The 26294-nt window shown below is 38.5% G+C and overlaps 1 protein-coding gene and 1 pseudogene across 6 annotated transcripts in view; one reads left to right on the top strand and one right to left on the bottom strand.

Annotated features, from left to right (window-relative positions):
* LOC112426171 (BCL2/adenovirus E1B 19 kDa protein-interacting protein 3-like) overlaps positions 1–20141 on the top strand; it is a 36718-nt pseudogene extending 16577 nt beyond the window's left edge.
* Positions 1–26294, bottom strand: part of LOC105478798 (zinc finger protein 678) — a 104899-nt gene that overhangs the window by 74703 nt on the left and 3902 nt on the right. The gene's annotated exons all lie outside the window — the stretch shown is intronic.

Here is a 26294-nt window from a genome sequence, read left to right as displayed (position 1 = left end):
CACTCCAGTGAATGCCTGTAGCAGGGCAAGCACTCCAGCACCCACTAGCACTCTGCTGCAGCTGCTGCACCTCACCCACCACCATATACACAGTGCAGTGGATTCCAAACCTCCAGGAGCCAGAAAACAAACGAGGTTCAAAACAAGTCTCCCAGAGAGCACAAAGTCCAAGATTTGGGAACTGAGTGCTGGCCCCCAAAATCTTCCAGAAACAAAAACAGTTGGCTGAAAACACATTTTACCACAATCAAAGTCTCAAGGCAATCAAATACAATAAAAGAAAAATGCACATCCAAAGGTCAGTTACCTCAAAGATTGAAGGTAAATAAACCAACAAAGATGAGAAAGAATCAGTGCAAGAATGCTGAATGCCCAAAAAGCTCGAGTGCTTTCTTTCCTCCAAACGACTGTGTCACCTCTCCAGGAAGGGTTCTGAACCAAGCTGAGATTGCTGAAATGACGGAAATAGGATTTAGAATATGGATGCAAATGAAGATCATCTGAGCTATGGGCATACATTGAAACCTAATGCCAGAAAGCTAAAAATCATGACAAAACAATGCAGGAGCTGACAGACAAAATAGCCAGTATATAAAAGAACATAACTGATGTGACAGAACTAAAAAACCCATTCCAAGAATTTTGTAATGGAATGAAAAGTATTAACAGCAGAATACACCACATGGAGAAAAGAATCTCAGTGCTTAAAGACTGACTTTCTAAAATAAGACAATCAGACAAGAATAGTGAAAAAAAAAAAGAGTTAAAAGGAACAAATAAAACATCCAAGAAATATAATGTTATGTAAAGAGAATGAATCTGATTCTCATTGGTGTCCTTGAAGGAAATGGGGAGAATGGAAGCAAGTTGGAAAACATATTTCAGGTTGTCATCCATGAGAAGTTTCCCAACCTAGCTAGAGAGGCCAACATTCAAATTCAAAAAATGCAGAAAGCATCAGTAAAACACATCAAAACAAAATCATCTTCAAGACACGTAATCATCAGATTCTCTGAGGTTGAAATAAAAGTAAAAAGGTTAAAGACAGCTGGATAGAAAGGTCAGGTAACCTACAAAGGGAAGCCCATCAGACTAAAAGTGGACCTCTCAACAGAAACCTTAAAAGCTGGAAGAGATTGGGTACCAATATTTGACATTCTTAAAGAAAAGAAATTCGAACCCAGAATGTCATATTTGGCCAAACTAAGATTCATAAGCAAAAAAGAAGTAAGAAGATCCCTTTAAGACAAGCAAATGCTGAGGTAATTTATTACCACCAGATCTGCCTTACAAAAACTCCTGAAAAAAGTGCTTAATATGCAGAGAAAAGACTGTTACCAGCCACTACAAAAACACACTGAAGTACACAGACCAATGACACTATAAAGCAACCACATAAACAAGTCTGCAAAATAAACAGCTACCATCATGATGGCATGATTAAACCATACATTTTAATACTAACCTTAAATGGAAATGGACTAAATGCCCCAATAAAAAGACACAGAATGGCAAGATGGATAAAGAACCAAGACCTACTGGTATTCTGTCTTCAAGAGACCCATTTCATGTACAATGACACATGTACGCTAAAAATAAAGGGATGGAGGAAAATCTACCAAGCAAATAAAAAACAGAAAAAAAAGCAAGATTGCAATCCTAGTTTCTGACAAAACAGATTTTAAACCAATAAAGATCAAAAAAGAAAAATAAGGGCATTACATAACAGTAAAAGATTCAATTCAATAAGAATATATAACTATCCTAAATATACATGCACTCAGCACAGAAGCACGCAGATTCATAAAGCAAGTTCTTAGAGACCTTTAAAGAAATTTAGACTCCCACACGTAATAGTAGGGGGCTTTAATACCCCACTGACAATATTAGATCATTGGGACAGAAAATGAACAAAGATATCCAGGACTTGAACTCAGTACTGGATCACATGGACCTGATAGATAGATATCCACAGAACTGTACACTCAAAACCAACAAAATACATATTCTTCTCCTAGCCACATGGCACATACTGTAAAATCAATCACATAATCAGAAGAAAGATACACCTTAGGAAATGCAAAACAACCAAAATCGTAACAATCTTTCAGACCACGGCACAATCAAACTAAAAATCAAGACTAAGAAATTCACTCAAAACCACATAATTACATGGAAATTTAATAATCTGCTTCTGAATGACTTTTGGACAAATAATAAAATTAAGGTGGAAATCAGGAAGTTCTTTGAAACTAACAAGAATACAGATACAACATACCAGAATTTCTAAGATACAGCTAAGGCAGTGCTAAGATGGAAAATTATAACACTAAATGCCAACATCAAAAAGTTAGAAAGATCTCAAATTAACAACCTAACATCACAACTAAAATGACTAGAGAACCAAGTGCAAATCCCAAAGCCAGCAGAAGGCAAGAAATAACCAAAATCAGAGCTGAACTGAAGAAATCTGAGACATGAAAAACAATTCAAAAGATCAGCAAATCCTGGAGGCGTTTTCTTTTTAATTAATAAAACAGACCATGAGCTAGCCTAATAAAGTAAAAAAGAGAGAAGATTCAAATAAATACAATAGGAACTGACAACGGGGATATTACCACTGATGCCACAGAAATACAACCAACCATTAGAAAATATTATGTATGCCTCTATACACATAAACTAGAAAATCTAGGGGAAATGGATAAATTCCTGGACACATACACCCTCCCCAGACTGAACTAGGAATAAATTCAAACCCTGAACAGACAAATAGTGAGCTCTGAAATTAAGTAATATCTTCCCAACCAAAAAGCAGCACAGGACAAGACAAATTAACAGCTGAATTCTACCAGATGTACAAAGAACAGCTGGTTCAATTCCTGCTGAAACTCTTCCAAAAACTTGAGAAGGGACTGCTCCCTAACACATTCTCTAAAGCCAGCATCATCCTGATACCAAAACCTGGTAGAAGCAGACAAAAGAAGAAAACTTCAGGCTGATATTTTTGATGAACATCAATGCAAAAACCTCAACCTCAACAAAATACTGGCAAACTGAATCCAGCAGCACATCAAAAAGCTTACCCACCATGATCAAGTAGGCTTTATAACCAGGAGGCAAATTTAGTTCAACATATGGAAATCAATAAATGTGATCTATCACATAAACAGAACTATAGACAAAAACAACATGATTATCTCAACAGATGCAGAAAAGGCCTTCAATAAAATTCAACAATCCTTCATGATTAAAACTCTCAATAAACTAGATATTGAAAGAACATACCTCAAAATAATAAGAGCCAAATACAACAAACCCACAGCCAATATCATACTGAATGGCCAAAAGCTTGAAGGATTCCCCTTGAAAACTGACACAAGACAAGGATGACTTCTCTCACCCCTCCTATTCAACATAGTAATGGAAGTCCTGGCCAGGGCAATCAGGCAAGAGAAAAAAACAATGGGCAAGCAAATAGGAAGACAGGAAGTCAAACTATACCCGTTTGTAGATGACATGATCTTACACTTAACAAATCCCATAGTATCACCCCAAAATCTCCTTATGCTGACAAACAACTTCAGTAAAGTCTCAGGATACAAAATAAACGTGTGAATATAACCAACACTGCCATATACCAACAACAGCCAAGCCGAGAGCCAAATAAAGAACACAATCCCACTCACAACTGCCACAAAAAAGAATAACATTCCTAGAAATACAGCTAACTAGGAAGGTGAAAGATCTCTACAAGGAGAACTATAAAATGCTGCTCAAAAAATTTGACAACACAAACAAATGGAAAAACATTCCATGCTTAAGATAGAAAAAAATCAATATTGTAAAAATGGCCATACTGCCCAAAAACAATTTATAGATTCAATGCTATTTCTATTAAACTACCAATGAGATGCTTCACAGAACTACAGAAAACTATTTCAAAATTCATACAGACCCAAAAATAGCCTGAATAGCCAAGGCAATCCCATGCAAAAAGAATAAAGCTGGAGGCATCATGCTACCCAACTTCAAGCTATACTACAGGGCTACAATAACCAAAACAGCATAGTATTGAAACAGACACATATAACAATGGAACAGAAAACTTAGAAATAAGGCTGCACACCTACAACTATACAACTACTTGATCTTTAACAAACCTGATAAAAATAAGCAATGGGTGCCACTGCACTCCAGTCTGGGCAACAGAGTGACACTACATCATAAACAACAATGATAACAACAACAAAAACCCCACAAGCAATGGGGAAAAGATTCCCTATTTAATAAATGTTACTGAAATAATTGGCTAGCCATTTGCAGAAGATTGAAATTGGACCCCTTCCTTACATCGTACACAAAAAACTAACTTAAGATGGATAGAACACTTAAATGTAAAACCCGAAACTATAAAAACCCCAGAAGAAGACAACCTAGGCAGTATCATTCAGGACATGGAAATGGGCCAAGAGTTCAAGACAAAGATGCCAAAAGTAATTTCAACAAAAGCAAAATTGGCAAATGGGATTTAATTAAACTAAAGAGCTTCTACTACACAGAAAAGAAAAATATCAATAGAGGAACAGACAACCTACAGAATGGGAGAAAACTGTTGCAAACTATGCACCTGGAAAAGATCTAATATCCAGCATCTATAAGGAACTTAACAAATTTACGAGAAAAAAAACCCAAAACACAACTCCATTAAAAAGTAGGCAAAGGAAATGAACAGACACTTTTCAAAAGAAAACATCCATTCAACCAAAAATCATATTTCAAAATGCTCAACATTCTCTAATGGTGTTCATTAGAGAAATGCAAATGAAAACCACAATGAGATACCATCTCACACCAGTCAGAATGGCTAGTATCAAAAAGTCAAAAAGTAACAAATGCTGGCAAGGTTGCAGAGAAAAAGACCCTTATACACTGTTAGTGGGAGTATAAATTAGTTCAGCTATTGTGGAAGACAGTGTGGTGATTCCTCAAAGAACTAAAAACAGAAATACCATTTGACCCAGCTATCTCATTACTGGGTATATACCCGAAGGAATATAAATCATTCTATTATAAAGACAAATGCATGTGTATGTTCACTGCAGCACTATTCACAATTGCAAAGACATGGAATCAACCTAAATGCCCATCAATAATAGCCTGAATAAAGAAAGTGTGGTACATATACACCATGAAATCCTAGGCAGCCATAAAAAAGAATGAGATCATGCCCTTTGCAGGAAACTGATTGAGGTGAAGGCCATTATCCTTAGCAAAATAACACAGGAACAGAAAAACAAATACTGCATATTCTCACTTGTAAGTGGGAGCTAAATGACGAGAACACATGGACACATAGAAAGGAACAAAAGACACTGGGACTTATTTGAGGGTAGAGGTGGGAGGAGGGAGAGAATCAGAAAAAGTAACTAATGAATACTAGGCTTAATACCTGGATGATGAATCTGTACAACAAGCTCCCGTGACACAAGCTTACCTATGTAACAAACCTGCACATGTACCCCTGAACTTAAAAGTTAAAAATAAAAAATAAAAATAAAAAGCAGTACCGAGTGCTAACATTTGTATTAAGAATATGGTTTACTGGGAAAAAAAGAGATATTTACTAAAACTGTGGACCATCTGTGTGAGTCAAAAACCCTTATATATGTTAGGTATAATGTAAAGAGCAATGCTAAAACAGCTGCATTTTAAGATAAACTGTTTAATTTTTTAAATTCATACTTTTATTGACAAGCACACATTATGCATGACCTGAAATCATATCATGTATAGTGTATGCATTATGAGCTCAATCTGTCAATGGGCTTTTATTCATAAGTGTTGCTGCTCTCTTCCCAACATAATAATAGTGCTACTTTCATTATTTGAGGAGAGTACTGTTTGTACATGGAATTAAAAACAGACAGTGACACACTTGTGGGGTCCTAAGAAAAATATTATTAAAAGGTGGCATTTTCAGCCCTGAGAATTACATTAATGCACCACCCCCACTCTGTGTCTCCTTCGATGAAATTCTCTCTACTGACAATAAATAACTATGTCTGTGAGTTGGACTGTTTCCACTCTCTGATTGCCTTCTGGTTGCCACACCTGGGTAGTGCAGAGTCACAAGAAACCCCATGCCACGTGGCAGAATGCACACTGTTCCCACCTCACCACACTCTACTCTCTCCATCCAGCACTAGCTGCAGCCAGGCTGTCTCACAGTCCAGAATGCTAGCCAGCGATCAAGCTTTCTGAAGTGCCTTGGCTGGGGCCCATAGATAAGGACCGCCAGGCAGTGCTCTAGAAGCCAGCAGATGCCATCAATCAATTTCCCACCTGCCAGACACTGAGAATCTCCAGACACCAGAGATGTCCTCTGTTGCCAGAGCTGAACTCTCACATGAAGACTCCAGAAGGCCCTGCAATGTAGGCATGCTTCAATCATTGCCTCTCTGTGGCCACAAGGACACAGGCTCTTCCCATGGCTAGTGAGTTGTCCAGCACACTTGGGGCTCTGGAAAGGCCCCTTTACAACTATAGGCCTTAGCTGAGCTCTCCATTTACATAAGGCCAGGCAGTGCACATTATGGGAGACACCCCTGGGTACTGGGATGAGGATGGCACTTGGCATGTGAGCTAGGATTGGGTGCCCACTGCTCTACCCCAGCGAGGCAGTGGCCAGCTAGCCTCTGTCCCCTTACCGACCTCCTTTGCTACAACTGCATTTCTGGCAGGCAGTGGATCAGGGAAGCATCTGCAGTTTTGGACCATGCAGAGAACCACTACTGGACAAGCATTTCCAATCTGACAACAGAATAGTACAGCACTGCTGAGGTGAAGTTGGCAACGAACTTTGAGACCATAAAGGCAGCCAACACTTCCAAGTCATCACAACCTGCCTCTCCCATAGATTTATTGTAGACCAACTCAACCATCTCCATGTCAGCAAGAAATGGTCCTCACTCTAAGCCATCACTCTTGGATTTAGATCATTGGGCTGCTTTGGTATGGAACTGAAAAGCTTTAATTTCTATAAAAACATAAGGTTTTGGACCACAGCTTTATTAAAACAAACAAACATGAGCAGAGTTGTCTACACATGGAATATCTGGGATAAACTCCTACTTGAAAGTATAATCACTGTTTTTTTGTTTGTTTCTTCTTTTTTTTTTTTTAAGACGGAGTCTCGCTCTGCTGCCCAGTCTGGAGTGCAGTGGCGCGATCTTGGCTCACTGCAAGCTCCACCTCCCGGGTTCATGCCATTCTCCTGCCTCAGCCTGCTGAGTAGCTGGGACTACAGGTACCTGCCACCATGCCCATCTAATTTTTTATATTTTTAGTAGGGACGGGGTTTCACTGTGTTAGCCAGGATGGTCTCAATCTCCTGACCTCGTGATCCACCTGCCTAGGCCTCCCAAAGTGCTGGGATTACAGGCGTGAGCCACCGCACCCGGCTTTTTGTTTCTTTAGTCTGATAGGACAATATCAGAAATTTCCTTGGTCACAGAGGATATAAAACACAGTTTGAACAAAAGCAGCAATAAAGCTACAAACTATTATTCGGTGTATTTGCTTAAGTATGATAGCTGATTGGGGCTTTATCATGTAACATTAGTTTGCTTAGTTTTCATTAACTCTGTCGAAATTGAATTGTGAATACATCTATGGCTAATTCATATTGTAATTAAACTGCAAATTGACATAAACTGTACATAAAAAGCTGCACATTGTCATCCAAAATAATACTTAGGTAAAACCAAGAATACAATAAACCGATGTCAAGGAACCTACCCTAAAATAAAAATACAGTTAACATGGAATTGCAAAACTAGAATGAGAGAAACATTTACCCATAAAATCTTGTTTGGAACATCGATATAACACTAGAAAAGAATTTTTCTAAATAACTACAATGTTCATCTGTGAGTGTGCATCTATGAAAACCAGGCATTCTGAATCATTGCCCTGTGGTGTATGGCAGTACAATTTTACAGAAAATGCACTACAACAATTAATAAAATTCTCTAATGAGAGAATTTTAATAAGTATTTACACTACAAATAACTATTTATATTACTAATATATTGATGCTATTATTTTACAAAACAAATAACCTGTAATAGTCTTTAAAAGGAAATAAGAGTCTCACATTTCTAAATTTAAAAAATACAAATTTTGTGAAATATGGTTAAGAGTAACTGATAAAATAAAAATTTGGGCATAAACTATATTATAGTTTGGACATATGTTGAAAAAAGTGGATGAAAATCTTAATGAGCCCTTTTGTCTGCACTAAACTTAATCTTACAGGTGAATATTATAATATATAGTATACCTACTAGCTATCTATTTTATACACAATGTATAAATTCTACCACGTTGTTCTTAATGTTTGAACCTAAAATAACACACAAACATACAAAAGAACAAAATAAGGCATGAAATGCATGGAGACAGTGACATTATCAAGATGATGGAATAGGAGTTCCCTACTTTATTTTATTTTATTTTTTAAAATTTTTATTTTTTATTATACTTTAAGTTCTAGGGTACATGTGCACAATGTGCAGGTTTGTTACATATGTATACGTGTGCCATGTTGGTGTGATGCACCCATTAACTCGTCATTTACATTAGGTATATCTCCTAATGCTATCCCTCCCCCCTGCCCCCACCTCACGACAGGCCCCAGTGTGTGATGTTCCCCTTCCCGTGTCCAAGTGTTCTCATTGTTCAATTCCCACCTATGAGTGAGAACATGCGGTGTTTGGTTTTCTGTTCTTGCGATAGTTTGCTGAGAATGATGGTTTCCAGCTGCATCCATGTCCCTACAAAGGATACAAACTCATCCTTTTTATGGCTATATAGTATTCCATGGTGCATATGTGCCACATTTTCTTAATCCAGTCTATCATTGATGGATATTTGGGTTGGGTTCCAAGTCTTTGCTATTGTGAACAGTGCCACAATAAACGTAAGTGTGCATGTGTCTTTATAGCAGCATGATTTATAATCCTTTGGGTATATACCCAGTAATGGGATGGCTGGGTCAAAGGGGATTTCTAGTTCTAGATCCTTGAGGAATTACCACACTGTCTTCCACAATGGTTGAACTAGTTTACAGTTCCACCAACAGTGTAAAAGTGTTCCTATTTCTCCACATCCTCTCCAGCACCTGTTGTTTCCTGACTTTTTAATGACCGCCATTCTAACTGGTGTGAGATGGTATCTCATCATGGTTTTGATTTGCATTTCTCTGATGGCTAGTGATGATGAGCATTTTTTCATGTGTCTGTTGGCTGCATAAATGTCTTCTTTTCAGAAGTGTCTGTTCATATCCTTTGCCCACTTTTTGATGGGTTTTTTTTTTCTTGTAAATTTGTCTGAGTTCTTTGTAGGTTCTGGATATTAGCCCTTTGTCAGATGAGTAGATTGCAAAAATTTTCTCCCATTCTGTAGGCTGCCTGTTCACTCTGATGGTAGTTTCTTTTGCTGTGCAGAAGTTCTTTCACTTAATTAGATCCCATTTGTCAATTTTGGCTTTTGTTGCCATTGATTTTCGTGTTTTAGTCATGAAGTCCTTGCCCATGCCTATGTCCTGAATAGTACTGCCTAGATTTTCTTCTAGGGTTTTTACAGTTTTAGGTCTAACACTTAAGTTTCTAATCCTTCTTGAATTAATTTTTGTATAAGGTGTAAGGAAGGCATCCAGTTTCAGCTTTCTACTTATGGCTAGCCAACTTCCCCAGCACCATTTATTAAATAGGGAATCCTTTCCCCATTTCTTGTTTTTGTCAGGTTTGTCAAAGATCAGATGGTTGTAGATGTGTGGTATTACTTCTGAGTGCTCTGTTCTGTTCCATTGGTCTATATCTCTATTTTGGTACCAGTACCATGCTGTTTTGGTTACTGCAGCCTTGTAGTATAGTTTGAAGTCAGCTAGCATGATGCCTCCAGCTTTGTTCTTTTGGCTTAGGATTGTTTTGGCAATGCAGGCTCTTTTTTGGTTCCATGTGAACTTTAAAGTAGTTTTTTTCCAATTCTGTGAAGAAAGTCATTGGTAGTTTGATGGAGATGGCATTGAATCTATAAATTATGTTGGGCAGTATGGCCATTTTCACGATATTGATTCTTCCTATCCATGAGCATGGTATGTTCTTCCATTTGTTTGTGTCCTCTTTTATTTCACTGAGCAGTGGTTTGTAGTTCTCCTTGAAGAAGTCCTTCACATCCCTTGTAAGTTGGATTCTTAGGTATTTTATTCTCTTTGAAGCAATTGTGAATGGCAGTTCACTCATGATTTGGTTCTGTTTGTCTGTTATTGGTGTATAAGAATGCTAGTGACTTTTGCACATTGATTTTGTATCCTGAGACTTTGCTGAAGTTGCTTATCAGCTTAAGGAGATTTTGGGCTGAGACAATGGGGTTTTCTAAATATACAATCATGTCATCTGCAAACAGGGACAATTTGACTTCCTCTTTTCCTAACTGAGTACCCTTTATTTATTTTTCTTGCCTGATTGCCCTGGCCAGAACTTCCAACACTATGTTGAACAGGAGTGGTGAGAGAGGGCATCCCTGTCTTGTGCCAGTTTTCAAGGGGAATGCTGGAGTTCCCTACTTTTATATTCCCCTGCAGCAAAAACAAAAACAAACAAAAAAAAACTAGTCAGCCATCCATCAACTAAAGTAACTTTATGAGAAAGCCAGGCACAATGGCTCATGACACTAATCTCCTCCATTCAGGAGCCTGAGGCAGGAGGACTGCTTCAGGCCAGGAGTTCAAGAACAGCCTGGGCAATATACTGAGCTTTGGGATACAGGGCATTAGGAAACTGTGCTAAAACCCAAAATAAAGAAGAGTCACTTTGAGAAGACAGGCCCTTTGATTAATAAAGTGTCATATTATCCAAAGCAGTCTGTAAGTTAACTCAAATCCCTATCACAATTCCTGTGCACTTTTCATAGTAATAGAAAATGCAAGCCTACAATGTATATAGAACTACAAGAAATAATGAATGGCCAAACCAATCATGAGGAATAACAAAAAAGCTGGGGACATCATACTTGTGACCTACACAAAACAGTTCAAAAGTCACTGCTTGTAGATAACCTGGGGAAACCCTGCTAGGTACTCAGTGGGAGCTACACTCATCCATGTATCTGGTATTAGGCCCACCATATAGCAGAAACCTGCCCTAGTGCCTGCTCCACAGAAAGTCCTGAAGACAATCCAGTCTGCCCAAAAACATGACAGGACTCACAACCACATGTGCTCCTGGTAACAAGCCCACTAAAGGTAAAACCCACTCCAGACCTGGCAGCAACCTTGTAACCCAGCTACAACCCTTTTTACTGCAAGCCCAGAAAAGATCTCATCTGTCTTGAGACCCAAAAGACGAAGATCTTTACCTACTGAAAACAGTTTATAAAAATGAAAAGAGGTGTTTGCTCCTTCAAATGCACAAACACCAATGCAAGTCTATATTATGCCCATTCTAATGGTTCTGTTTGAACATAGAACTGGAAGTCCTACATAGAATAATGAAGCAAGAAAACACAGAAGATCCAAATTGAAAAGATGAAAAAAAGTCACTGCAGATGGCATAATCTTATATATGTAAAACCATAAATAGTACACCAAGAAATAGCTTAAACTAATAAATGCACTCAGTAAAGAAGCAGAAAATATAATTAACATACAAATATCAGTTTTGTTTATATAGAGTAGCAACAAACCAGTAAAAAAAAAAAAATCTCATTTTCAATAGCAACAAAATAATAAATTTCTTAGCAACAAATTTAACCAATGTGAAAGATCTTTAAACAAAAAAATAAGATACTGATGAAAGAAATTAAAGAAGATACGAATAAATGTAAATATATGATTGTTTATGGATTGAAAGAATAAATATCATCTAAGTGCCACATTATCCGAAGCAATCTGTAGATTAATTCAAATTCCTATCAAAATTCTTGTGCCACTTTTTAGAGTAACAGAAAATAAAGTCTACAATGTATATAAAACCTATAAGAAACATTAAATGGCCAAAGCAATCATGAGGAATAAAACCAAATCTGGGGACATTATACTTCATTATTTAAAACTACATTTCAAAGCTACAGTATAAATAATAGAATGGTATGTTTATAGGAACCAACACAAAAATCAATGGAACAGAATACAGAGCCCAGAAGTAAATTTATGCATCTAAAGTTAAATCTTTGACAAGGGCACTACGAATACACAATGCAGAAAGTATAGCATCTTCAATACTTGGTGCTGGGAAAACTGGATACTCACATGCACAATAATAAAATTAAATCATATTTCTTGTACCGTACACAAAAATTAACTCAAAATAAAGACTTAAATTTAATACATAAATCCTTAAAAAAAATCATTTAAAAAGCATATGAAAAGCCTCCATGATACTGACTTGGCAATGATTTTTCAAATATGATATCAAAAGTATGGCAACAAAACCAAACATAAAGTTGTACTGCATCAAACTAAACATATTCTGCACAGCAAAAAATAAGAACCTTAAAGATAGGATAAGATATTTGCAAACCATGTATGATGAGAGGTTAGTATTCAAAATATAGCAGAAACTCACACAAATCATAAGCGAAACTGTAATAATAATACCCAAATTATTATTTGGGTACCAATAATAATACCCAAAAGTTTTTTCTTTTTTTTTTTTGAAATGAAGTCTCGCTCTGTCACCCAGGCTGGAGTGCCATGGCGCAGTCTTGGCTCACTGCAACCTCTGCCTCTTGGGTTCAAGCAATTCTCCTGCCTCAGCCTCCTCAGCTGGGATTACAGGCACGTGCCACCACGCCAGGCTAAAGACTGAATATTTTTTAAACAAACATATTAAAATGGCCAACAGGTGTGTAGAAAGATGCTAAACATTACCATTTGTCAGAAAATTGCAAATCAAAATCATAATGCAATAGCATTTTACAGCAGTCAGAATGGCTAATAAAAAGAAGAAATACAACAAGTGTTAACAAGGATGTGACAAAATATTTCTGCACATTCTTAATGAGTTGGAAACTGGAAGAATCATTATGAAAACTAGCATGGAGATTATTTTTAAAAACTAGAACTATCTTACAATCCAGCAATTCCACTTCTGTATATAAACAAAATAAAATCAGTATCACAAAGAAATATCTGCACCCCTGTATTCAATGCAGCATTATTGACAACTGTCAAGGATTAAAAAAAAAAAAAGACTCATCTGCAGATGCTGAATGGATAAAGAAAATGTAGTATAAATGGACAACCAAATATTATTCTCCCATAAAAAAGAATGAAATTCTACTATTTCAACATGACCTGAAGACATTATGCTAAGCAAAATAAGCCAGGCACAGAAAGACAAACACTGTATGTTCTCACTTAAATGGAGAATCTAAAAAGGTTGAACTCAAAAAGCAGAGAGTTACAATGGTAATGAGCAGCTCTGGAGGTAGAAAAAATGATAAGATGCTCAAAGAGTACAAACTTTCAGTTATAAGATAAATAAGTTTTGGGGATCTAATGTATAGCTTTAAAATGTAGTTAATGACAGCGTTTTGTATGCTTAAAATTTGCTACAACAGTAGGAGACCTCAAGTGCTGTCACTACAAAAAAAACATAACCATGTTAAGTGACATAATTTTCATCAACTTAATTGTATTAAACATTTCACAATATATATAACTATCAAATTATTACAATATACACAATATATAATCATGCAATTTTTATTGATCAAAAAATTAATGTTATGCACACACATATATACACACATGTGTGTATATGCACATACATAAAACATACACATACATATCAATGACATATGTTATGTATACACATGTGTATGCATATAAAAACACATACAGTGATATAATCCTAGTAAGCTTCAAACTAAACAAGAAAAATTATAAAATAATAACTACTTAAAAATCAGGAAAAATATGGGAATTTAACACACGCTCAGCAATGTTCTAAGTTCCTCAATGGCACAGTACATTTTTTAAATGTAGAAAGTAGATACATTAAACCATATTACAGTTTAGGAATTAGAGCACAGAGCATTTACAAGATATGCCTCAGTACATACTAAAAAACTTAAAATTTTGCAGTAAGATAACATTAGATTTTATTATATGGGGCAGATGTTTAGTGTTCTGATAAAATTATTGAGTATAAATTTCTGTAGAATCACATTTGAAGCCTTCATAGGATATGAAATTATAAAGCAGAAAACATACAACATCTGGGTGTGGTGTTTCTGGGATTTCTAAACCAAATCCCAGTATCTCCACTACTCTTACACATTTTAGACAAGATTCAAAATGGAAATTAGAAAATGTTTAACACAGAGCTCCTTAAAAATCACAGATAGCCCCATGTCCTGAAAAGCAATAAAAGAGCAAGCAGCCACGTCCTCCAGTCCCTTGTAAGCCACGAAAAGGACTTTGATTTTCTTTGTAAGCTAGAAGAAGGACTGTGGAAGAGGAAGTCCAGTCCTTATAGAATTGAAGAGCATGGGACAGAAGATGTCTGTCTCTATATGAGAGCAAGAGAAAAAAAACAGGGCTTCTTAGAAACTATTTCCACTGCAGCGTAGCTTCACAAGCCACATTTTAAGATCTGACTTTCTCCTTGACCTTTGGACATCTCATCTATGTCATCTGCTTTATTCACTCCCACCTACTTGGATGTTTGGCTACTGTCTCCAGTCTCCTCACACTCCGGGGCTTCTTTTTCTCCATACAGGCGATCAGGTTTGGCTTAGAGAACAGCCAAGGACTCTTTCATCAGAAAAAGTAATATGACTTCTGCTGGGATTTTCCAATTACTAACTTAGTACTGTGCTCAGTGGAAAAAACAGAACATTATAAAAGAGTCTAAAAATTTAATATGAAATACTGTTTCCTCACAGAAACTTTATGATATTTAAAAACTTTTCTAATTGTGGGTCCTTAGCTCCACTACCCAGTGCTGCTGAATCAAAACTTGGTGGTGGTTGGCTGGGCATGGTGGCTCACACCTCTAATCCCAGCACTTTGAGAGGCCAAGGCAGCAAATCACGTAAGCCCAGGAGTTTGAGAGCAGCCTGGGCAACATGGAGAGATCCAGTCGCCTAAGGAAAAAAACAAGTGGTGGTAATGGGAGGTGGTAATGTGATTATAAGATGTGGGAAACAATATTTTATGCCTCTAAATTTCTGGAGTTACCACTAATCTAAAATAAAGGACAGATCAGCTGAAGAAAGAAAAAGGTTTATGTCAAGATGAAGTATCTTCGAGATTTTATTTTCTATACCAACAAATCCCTAAGTTTTTCTTGAAAACAGTGATCTGAAATTTATTCATGCAAAGCAGAGACTCCTCAAAACATATACGAAAGCAAAAAAAAAGGCCAGGCATGGTGGCTCATGCCTGTAATCCCAGCACTTTGGGAGGCTGAGGTAGGTAGATCACAAGGTCAAGAGATCAAGACCATCCTGGCCAACATGGTGAAACCTTGTCTCTGCTAAAACTACAAAAAAATTAGCTGGGTGTGGTGGCACTTGCCTATAGTCCCAGCTACTCGGGAAGCTGAGGCAGGAGGATCACTTGAATCTGGGAGGTGTAGGTTGCAGTGAGCCGAGATCATGCCACTGTGCTTCAGCCTGGCCATAGAGCAAGATTTCGTCTCAAAAAACAAAAGAAAAAAAAAAAAAGAAACTCATAGGGTATACCAGAAATTGTGTACTGAAGTTATCCTCACCAAGACAGGCCAGGTAGAAGCCTGTAGATGTTTGAAAACTACAGAATAGAAATGTTCTATTATAACATAGAATAGAAAACCATTTCTATAGTTTTCTAACATCACAAATTCTGCTGAGCACAGTCAAGCAATTTCCACTTCTCCAGAGAGAATTCTATCATTGAACCCCTGAATGTCAAGAGTCTCTGAAAAAAAAAACCAAAAAAACAAAATAAAACCAAAAAAACACTACACACTTACTAAGTGGCCATGGGCATAATTCTTAATTTGGTTTAAGGTAAAATGAGAGTAAAGAGAACCAGTTCTGACTGACTCACTGGAATTATCCAATAAGATAATTTTTTAACTCAGAAATATTTTCAAAGGTTTTCACTAACTTTGAGGAAAAAATGCATAAGATCCATAAATCCAGTATATATACAATACCTTTCTAGATGACAAAATACAAAATTATGGGTACCCACACAGGCATTGCACAATTTTGAGTACTATATTTACACTGTATGGACTAAGTTGTGTATATTTCTCAAATGGAAAAGTTGTGGTGAGTTAAAAGATACTTCTCACATTTTAATGTGTACAACAAATAACTGGAAACTTCAGATTTTGACTCAGGAGATCTGGGGTGAAGCCTGAGTTTCTGAATTTCTAAGAAGCTCACCAATGAGGCCAATAATTCTAGCCCAATGAGAATATTCTGTCAAACATCCAGTAAGTGTCAGAGCCTGGGTTCATCCCAGTTTTTCTGACCAGTAAACAAAGATGAGAGCCTTCATTTTCCAAAGTAAGGTATATGCAAAGAGAATAAAAAGAAGAGATCTGAGCTTGCTTACAGAATAAATGTGATGATTTAAACAAATTAGCCAGTAAATTTACAACAGGTACGTAGTAATGCAGAGAAAAATAATTAACTCTATAGTAGAAAAATCTGTCAGAGAACTCTTTAACCAAGTGAGTGAAATTAACATCAACTGTAACAGGACAAATTTTTATCATGTGCCATTGCACACAGAAGAACAAAACATCACTGTTGTAATACTGGTAGTCAAACAAATAAATAATTTAAAATATTTTTCTTTTATTTATTTTTTTTGAGATGGAGTCTCATTCTGTCACCCAGGGTGGAGTGTGGTGGTGCAATCTAAGCTCACTGCAACCTCCACCTCCAAGGTTGAAGTGATTCTGCCTCAGCCTCCTGAACAGCTGTGATTATAGGCGTGCACCACCACACCCAGCTAGTTTTTTTTTAGTGGAGATGGAGTTTCACAATGTTGGCCAGGCTGGCCTTGAACTCCTGACCTCAAGTGAACCACCTGCCTCGGCCTCCCAAACTGCTGGGATTACAGGCATGAGCTACCATGCCCAGCCAAAAAATAAATAACTTTAAATCTGAATCTAATCACGAAAAAACATCAGTTTGAGTCTCCAGATCTCCTCTCTTTTCTTTTACACCAAGTACCAGGGTACTAAAACAATTTCCACCTGGGTACCAACCAAACAGACTGAGGAGAGAAACAAGTACTAGATAACTCATTCCTCTTACTCTGAGAGGGAAGCAAAATTAGACCCTCTTATCAGCCTGACCACAGTTTGCATAGAACATTTCCAAACTTCTGAGAGACTCCCAGGTGCTGGTGAGAGAGTTCTGGTGTCCCTGGATTGATGCCCTCATTGTGATTCAGTAAATTCACACTCAGGTTGATTCTGAATAGCAAATAAAACTGCCCTGGTGGAGCTGTGGAACCTGAATCCAGGTGTGACAGCACCTGTTCTGATGAGCCAACTCTTGGTTAAGAGGAAAGACAAAATTTATCTACTCCAGTATCACAGTTTAAAGGTAACTGTAGTTATAGTCATGGCTTTCGCTATTATGTGCTGCTAACCTCCCACTGCTCATGTGCTGGTTTACACTTAAAAACTTTGCCATGAGGTTCTATTTAAACCAGGAGCCTCTCACACAAATGTAGCAGGTCATGGGACAAGATCTGAAATACTCAAAAAATCCCTCTAAAAGAAGGACTTTAAGATGTCTATGTTGATGTCTCAGAATGCAGAACATGTCTCCCACGGGTTTTCTGTTCATCTTCAATCCATAGTCTTGTCCTGTCTTGTAAATCCCAGGCAGAAGTCAGATCTCCTGTGCAGATTCTAAGTGGGATCAACCTAGATCAGCAATCATGGATGTTACCGCAAGCGGAGTAAAACCAGAGGAGAGATTTCCTGATAGAGACTGCTCTAACACATTCCATAAAATGTTGACCTTTAGAAAAAAAGCTGAGATGAAACTGATATAATTAAGAGTATTATGGGGGCCAAGCTTAAGGACTGCTACCTGGGAGTATAGTTTTAAGTTGACCTGAATATACACTTTGATTAGCAGTACTTCCAAGTGGATTTTCAAAGGCAAAAAAAAGGGGATGGGGGAGCAGGACAAAAGAGTGAACTGATACAAAGTTGTTTGTCTGAAATTCTCATTGGTTTACAGAAATAACATTAGTTAGTGATTGGTGAGTGACCGTATAATACAGAGTGTGGGTTACAGTGTCTGGTGTAGCATTATTAGGTTAATTTACAGCTACCTGTAACAATAGCAAGGACTTTCAAGGAAAAAATACATTAAAAATGAGGAGTAGGTCATGTTTATGGTCTTATTATAACATCTCTCTGGGCCTGATAAGTAAAACAGCTTGGATTCTTCTGATAAAATTACTTTCTTTTCTCAAATCCTATGACCTAGATTTAGAATTTGGAGCTGCAGATTTAGGTCCTGGATGGGTCAGAAAGCAGCAGGTGCCCTCTACACATTTGTGGGCCTTTGGGCAAGAGAAAAAAGAGGAGTTTGAGGTCTCAAGTCACGTAATTAATACACATGTGTGACCCTGTTTGGGTCTCTGGGTATCAGAGTCTTTGAGTTAGTTTCAGGTCTGAAGAAGCCAGGGCATTGAAACACGTTGAATGGTTGATTGCTGCCCTGTGGAGTAGTTTTGGTAGAAGTCTGCTTGAACTTCTCTAGAAGAGACTGTAGATCCCCAACAGCCAGAGACTACATTGCCTGCAGATTTTAGGGCAGCATGCACTTTGCTGCACAAGTATGAGTTGTGACTAGAAGCCCAAGATGGAAAGTGAGTGAAGCCTGGCAGGCACTTCATAAGTTTATACTATGTCTGGTAATTCTGGACAATGTTTGGGGAATATAACTACAAGTAAAATCATCTCCAATCCCAGAAAAACTCTCTACAATGGTACAACAACAACAACAACAACAACAAACTGGCTTAAATTACACAACTCAACCAGAATGTGATATGCATTACAGATAATCTGCTAAGAGATTAAAAAGACAGAATGTAAGTTACCTTAATTAGTCCTCAAGTAGCAGACCTGACTGCACCATTTGTCATATATAGTTCATCCTAAATTCACCTGATAATTGGGGGAAGGGGGAGTCATTTGTGTTAGCTAATTTGCTATATTCCAATGAAAAACAAATTCCCTTATCTGCAAGGCATGAGGTAGTTTTGCAACTTAGAGCCAGGTGCCCGCTCAAAGTAGGCTTCTACTCTCCTACAGCAATAGTAATGAAAGAATCTATCTTCTTGACTATTTACATTTCAAAGAAATCATTTGTGATGCTCTGAGCACCCATCTTCTGCTGGCCTGTATCCACTTCCAACTCTGGCCATCTGCCACCAAGCCACAGCTTACCACCCAGAGCTTACAGCCCATGCAAATGCTGACTGCTGTAGTTGTGCTCCCACACCCCGTAACAGTGCAGGGGCCCGGAGGCTGTAGGAGAGCCTGCAGGACTCCTGGGTAGAATTGCACTTTAGCAATAATGGAAATGGAAAGAGTGTTCCAACCTCAGATTCCCTGTATAATGGCAACAGGGAAAAAAAATACTGCTAGATGCCCAGCATGAGTCTGAATAAAATAGCTCCACGAGCTGTCATTATGACCCCCACCTTGCTTACAGACACTGTAAGATACTAATAAAGTTTCTGAAACAGATACCCAAAGCACTGGAGAGAAAAACAGCTCTCCATCAGAGAAAGGTTATATTGAGAGAAGAAAAGAAGTTGAAAACATCTTAAAGAAAAGCTTAGATTAAATATGGGATTGGTAAATTCAACCAGAAAAATCTACCCTTCCAGGAGTTTCTCCTTAAACACCCAAAGCACACAGTCACTGTTAGCATAAAAAACATGAGCATTATGAACATTATGAGGAACAGGAGCATAGTCTCAAGCAGATTTTCTAAAGGTTTTTCTGCCAGTTCTGCTGCTTTCTCATCTGCAGGCCATTAGATTAGGGGTCCATATTGGAAGGCGCCTGACAACTTCCACCAGCACCTTTTGATGAAGAATTGGAATACAATTTTATTAATATAGTGGGATTTATCTGAGCTTGTGACACAGCTAACTGAAGAGCTATTGTGATCCTTAGGTGGCTATATCACATGTTTATTTGCACTACAAACGCTACATCCTTAATTTAGTAAAATAAAACACTAGATAATAAAATCATGCTGACCTATAATTATACCTACACAATCAATTAATAATCATGTCAAACTGATTAGTATCTACTGAAACAATTTGGTAGTGAATTTTCTTTATATAGTAGGTATAAATATCTAGGTAAAAATTTTTTCATATACTAGAAGTTTTGAGATTAATATGACCTTAATTCACTGAAATATAAAACACTTTATATTTCAAAAGAATAAATAGCACTGATGTTAAAAATCACTACTTTAAGGGGTTTGTTCAAAATAAATATTGCAGCCTCTTAGACAAGGCAGCATGAGAAATAAATAATATTGTGGCCTTATTTATACAGTATTGTTGAAAACACTGTTTAATTTAAATGAATGCAAGTCATCTACTAAAGACTACACATAACCATGCTAACTTGTCCTAAGTAATAAAAAGAAACCAGGTATAGCTAGAAACTCTGCTGTACAGGTCATACATTAAACTGTTCTTGCTTCTGCACTGTAAGTACTTCAGACTCCAAATGTCAGATAATCACCTTAGATGATCAGTTTTTTGTCAAAGTCCACCTACTTAATATCTTTTACCCTTTACCATTCTGGCTGCTGAATTTAATTCTACTCTTTGGGCTCAACTTTTGCAAGCTCTTAAAATCAACTTTAAAAGACTAAAAATTTTAAAAACAATAAATTTCTGCCAAATCAAAAAATGATGCAACAGAATCCAGGTCTTAGATAAAGACAACCATGAGTTAAAAAGAATGATTCAAATTTATTTAGCTGGTAAAATAATTTGCATATATTTCAAGAAGCAGAAGAAAAAATACATACAAGTTTTCCAGGTCAGGCATGGGGGTTCGCACCTATAATCTTAGCACCTTGGCAGGCTGAGGTAGAAAGCACCCTTGAGGCCAGGAGTCCAAGATCAGTCTGGACAACATACTGAGACCCTGTCTCAACAGAAACTTTACAAATTAGCCAGGCATGTTAGTATATGCCTGTAGTCCTAATTATTCTGGAGGGTGAGGCAGGAAGTCCTTGAGCCCAAGACTTCCAGGTTGCAGTTAGCTATGATTGCACTCCAGCCTAAGTGAAAAAGCAATACCTTGTCTCAAAATAAATAAACAAAAGAATAATAAGACTTTTCTAAATTAAATACTTTAAGAAAAAGGAGGCCGGGTGCAGTGGCTCATGCCTGTAATCCCAGCACTTTAGGAGGCCAAGGCGGGAGGATCACGAGGTCAGGAGATCGAGACCATCCTGGCTAACACGGTGAAACCCCACCTCTACTAAAAACACAAAAAACTAGCCAGGCATGGTGGCAGGCGCCTGTAGTCCCAGCTACTCGGGAGGCTGAGGCAGGAGAATGGCATCAACCTGGGAGGCGGAGATTGCAGTGAGCCCAGATCGTGCCACTGTACTCCAGCCTGGGAGAGAGCAAGACTCCGTCTAAAAACAAACAAACAAACAAACAAAACACAAAAAGAAAAGGGAGAAAAGCAAAATTTCTTCCCTCATTCTCAAGTGGAAAAATTAAGTTTCTTCCTTATAATTTGTATTTGCTCCTACAACAGACAGGTCTTGAACTCCTGGACATTGGAATTCCAGTGGGCACTGGATTAGGCACATGAAAGAGAGTTTGTGGGGAAGAAAGCAAAAAAAGAGAAAGATGCTCTCAAGGATCCACAGGTGGGGGACAGTGAAGGATTGAAGGAATAATTGGTTTATGCTCAGATACTGGTCCATGTGGGGCTATGCCCTGACTCATTTCTGTGCTGGAAGATGACCTTATAATCAGCTAGTCCAGAAGCCCAGACTGATGAAGCAAGCAGGTTGTGGCTACAGAAACAGTATCTGAGGCAGGGGATATGCCAAGAGTCCTGAAGACACATGTGTGATTTTTGGTCGGAGACTCTAGGAGCAAAGTTGTACGTGAAATTCCTGAGAGTGAAGCCTTGTTCTAGAAGAGGCATGGCCACACTGATAGTTAGTGGCTATGTTCTTGAGTGGGTGGGCATCATGTGAAAGCAGCTGTGGGGAAAGGGGGTCTGTTTTCAGAACTCCTTCCCTCTAACTCCTCAGTCCTCTCTCATCTTGGGAGGACTCCTGGAATCACAGGACAGTGCAGTGTAACAGCCTGTATACAGAACAGAACCTCCCTTTGCTAAGAAAGGGCATCTGCCTCCAGCTGCTGCTCCTGCACTTTTGACAAAATTTCTGACACCAGATGTGTGCAGTTTCCTGAACATCAACCAATTCTCCAACACCACTGGTTGCTCAACAATTCAATTCTAACACCATTCAGTTTGCACAGACCTTACAAGGCCAGGGCTCAGTCCCACATCACTGCCCCCACTACAGAGGCCAGTCACATGCACCAGGGACCCATCTATACTTATTGAGTGATTGCCTGTAAGTCTGGGACTCCCATAACCCCATACTCAAGTTCAATAATTTGACAGAACTCCTCACAGAACTCAGCAAAACATGTACCAGTTTGTTATAAAAAGTACATCTCAAAACAGCCAAATGGAAGAGCTATATACAGTAAAGGAAAGTGGCAGGAGAAGATTGGGTGGGTAGGCAATCCTGGTAAATAGATGTGACTGAAGAAATTCCCCATCCTTCATGTTCTCAAAGAATAGGTGAATGAAAAGAAACACTCTTCTAATTTTGACTTATGATGCTCCCCCCCTTTTTTTTTTAACCTATTACAAAGCCAGACACAGATTGCAAATTCCCATTTTTGTCTCATAAACAATCACCTGAACAATTCTCTTCAGTGGTAAAAAAAACAAACAAGGAAAAAAAACCTTGTTCACCAACCACTGCTTAACCCATTTATGCTGGAGGTGGCAAATTTTTTTGTGTGAAAAATCAGACCATGGTGATGACCCTGAGCAGTAGGGTCATCTAGTAGTAGGAAGTATAAATAACTCCCACGAGCTTAGTGCTCCAATAATGAACACTAGGCATAAATGGGTTAGCTTCTCTCTTTCTAGCAGGCCCCAGAACTTTGATGCATACTCAGCCTGAGCCAGCAAATAACCCCTCTTTATGCCCCTCCTAAACACAGGCTGACCTCAGGGTGAAATATTCTCTGATCTAGGATCTAATTTTGGCAACTTTCATCCTGTCCTCCCGCTTCCACATTCTTTCTAGTCTTGTGTGTTCCCCCTTCAAATAAAGCCCTTTTCTGCCTAACATTTCAGATGATTGCAGATATAGTTGGTGTTTTTCCCCTGTTGCAATACTCCTTTAAAATTAAGTAACTTTTTATGTAAATCTAAATTAGCTTTATTTGACAAAGTCTAGAAACAGCCCAGGACGACGAAATTTTATCCTCAGAAAGAGCTGCTGAACCCGTCTTCCAACCCAACCTCATTTGCATCTGCCCATGGATCTCCCACTTTCCAGGGCTCTGTAGCTTCTCTCAATGTAAAGGACTCTGCCATGCTTGTGTGAGCAGGCTGGGACACCTGCAAGGGAGGCTCCTCAGGAAGAACTAATTGGGCCTTCAATGACTTTCTTTTGCAGGTTCAAGATTGGCCTTAACTTGGAGTCACTGGGCTCAGACTTCTACTTTCCAGTCAGGGCTATTCATTTAGTTTTAAATGAGAAAATGCCCAGTGTTTGAAGAATTCAGCAAAATCACTCAAAGACAGTGTTTATAAAAGGGAATAAAATTGTAAGACACATTTTACATTTCAAAAGGAAAGGCAAAAGTGTCTATTCCTTTCAGATACAAAAATGTCAATTAAATATTTCTATAACAGATCATTTAGGAAACACTTACTAAATGTGAGCCCTTCTAAGAGGAGCCATGTCCCATCTCCTAAAACTTAGCATTGAATTTGGATGTCCAGATAATTGAATACAGAACATTTAATGTCACAAATCATCACCCTGTAAAAAAGAGGAACTGATGTTTCATGAATCTATATAATTTACCAATTAATCTACCATACTGTCTTGTGAAATTGAATTTCCTATAGGCATACTGAAAAAGAGATGTTTCCTATTTTTTCCCCGGTAGAATTCCCAAACTTAAGCCCTGAGATTCTGTTTGAAATCACCCTTAAAATAGAACAGAACTGAGAAACTACTACACTCACTCTGATGAAGAAAAAGATAAATGAGTTTTTTTAACAAATGAAATATATGACTACATATTTTCTTCCTAGAATTCACCACTTTCATGCCCTTTGTAAATATTTTCTAACCTTTCAAGCTCTACTGATAAAGTGTAATATATACTTAATAAAAAACTGATGATGAAATAAGTGAACAAATCTTTTTAAGGTGACAAATTCAGGGAGTAACAGTGCTACCTGGAACACAGACACATCCGACTCAAGCGTCAGATCAGGCTATCCTATAACCTGGGACATTCTCCCACCCCCATTCTACTCACTGAAGTGGTCACTGACCACCCTGTCTGGAGACACTGCACTGTGCCTCACTGTGTGCTCCAGGGATGTTTTGCTTTGCATGTTCTCGCACCAGCTCACTGGAGTAGGTTTTGCTTGTCCTTTGGACTAGTTTTTCTCCCTTCACAAGTCTGAGAACACAGAGGGCAGAAATTATTTCTGTCTTTTCCCAACTCCACTGACATGTCTCCAGACAATGAAATTGGGGGTTGGGAGAGAATGTCTAAGAGATTAGCTTTTTAGATGAAGGGTGTACCAGAAGACTTCTCTCAGCCCCAGGACATCCAGCAGCTCCACTGAGAGGTTCCATCCCCATGCCATAGGCTGTCCTCTGGTAAGAAAAAAAACCCAGCAACCAAAATTCACTAGATACTCCAAGAGACATAGCCACTGTGGGCATCTTGGGTCATTCCCAGACAATTCTGAAACTCAGGACTAGGATAAGAGTGGCTGACGGGCCAGGCGCGGTGGCTCACACCTGTAATCCCAGCACTTCAGAAGGCCAAGGCGGGCAGATCGCGAGGTCAGGAGATCAAGACCATCCTGGCTAACGTGGTGAAACCCTGTCTCTACTAAAAATACAAAAAATTAGCCGGGCATGGTGGCGGGCACCTGTAGTCCCAGCTACTCGGGAGGCTGAGGCAGGAGAATGGCATGAACACGGGAGGCTGAGCTTGCAGTGAGCCGAGAGTGCACCACTGCACTCCAACCTGGGCGACAGAGAGAGACTCTGTCTCAAAATAAATAAATAAATAAATAAAAATAAATAAATAAAAAAGAGTGGCTGAGGATACAACAAGCTGTAAAGTTTCCAAAGTGGAACCTCAACTCAAAGATATTGTACAAGGCATCTGTGCCTAGGAAAGATAAAAGCAGAGTGCCACAAATATTTCTTTACAATAGAGTGCCAGGGGGTTCTTCTCTGCTTTTACAAACAGAAAACAAATCTTTAAAGAGTGCCACAAGCATGGGTAACTAGTGAAACCCAATCTCTGCAAAAAAATAAAATAAAAAGAATTAGCCGGGCATGGCAGCACACACATTTAATCCCAGCCACTCAGGAGGCTGAGGCAGAAAAATCACCTGAGCCCAGGAGTTGGAGGCTGCAGTAAGCTATGACAATGTCACTGCATTCCAGCAGCCTGGATGACAGAGCAAGATCCTCTTAAAAACAACAAGCCAGGCGTGGTGGCTCATGCCTGTAATCCCAGCACTTTGGGAGGGCGAGCGGGCAGATCACGAGGTCAAGAGATCTAGACAATCCTGGCCAACATGTGAAACCCCATCTCTACTAAAAATACAAAAATTAGCCAGGTGTGGTAGCGCACACCTGTAGTCCCAGCTACTCAGGAGGCTGAGGCAGGATAATCGCTTGAACCCAGGAGGCAGAGGTTGCAATGAGCCGAGATTATGCCACTGCACTCCAGCCTGTCAACAAAGTGAGACTCCAACTCAACCAAAAAAAAAAAAAAAAAAAAAAAAAAGCCGGGCAGGAAAAAAAACAACAACAGGCCAAGCGCCGTGGCTCACGCATGTAATCTCAGCACTTTGGGAGATCAAGGCGGGGGGATCACAAGGTCAGGAGTT

The sequence above is a fragment of the Macaca nemestrina genome, chromosome 1 (genome assembly GCF_043159975.1).
Source record: "Macaca nemestrina isolate mMacNem1 chromosome 1, mMacNem.hap1, whole genome shotgun sequence".
Taxonomy (NCBI): domain Eukaryota; kingdom Metazoa; phylum Chordata; class Mammalia; order Primates; family Cercopithecidae; genus Macaca; species Macaca nemestrina.
Note: the sequence above shows the minus strand (reverse complement) of the source record. Positions and strands in the feature narration are given on the sequence as shown.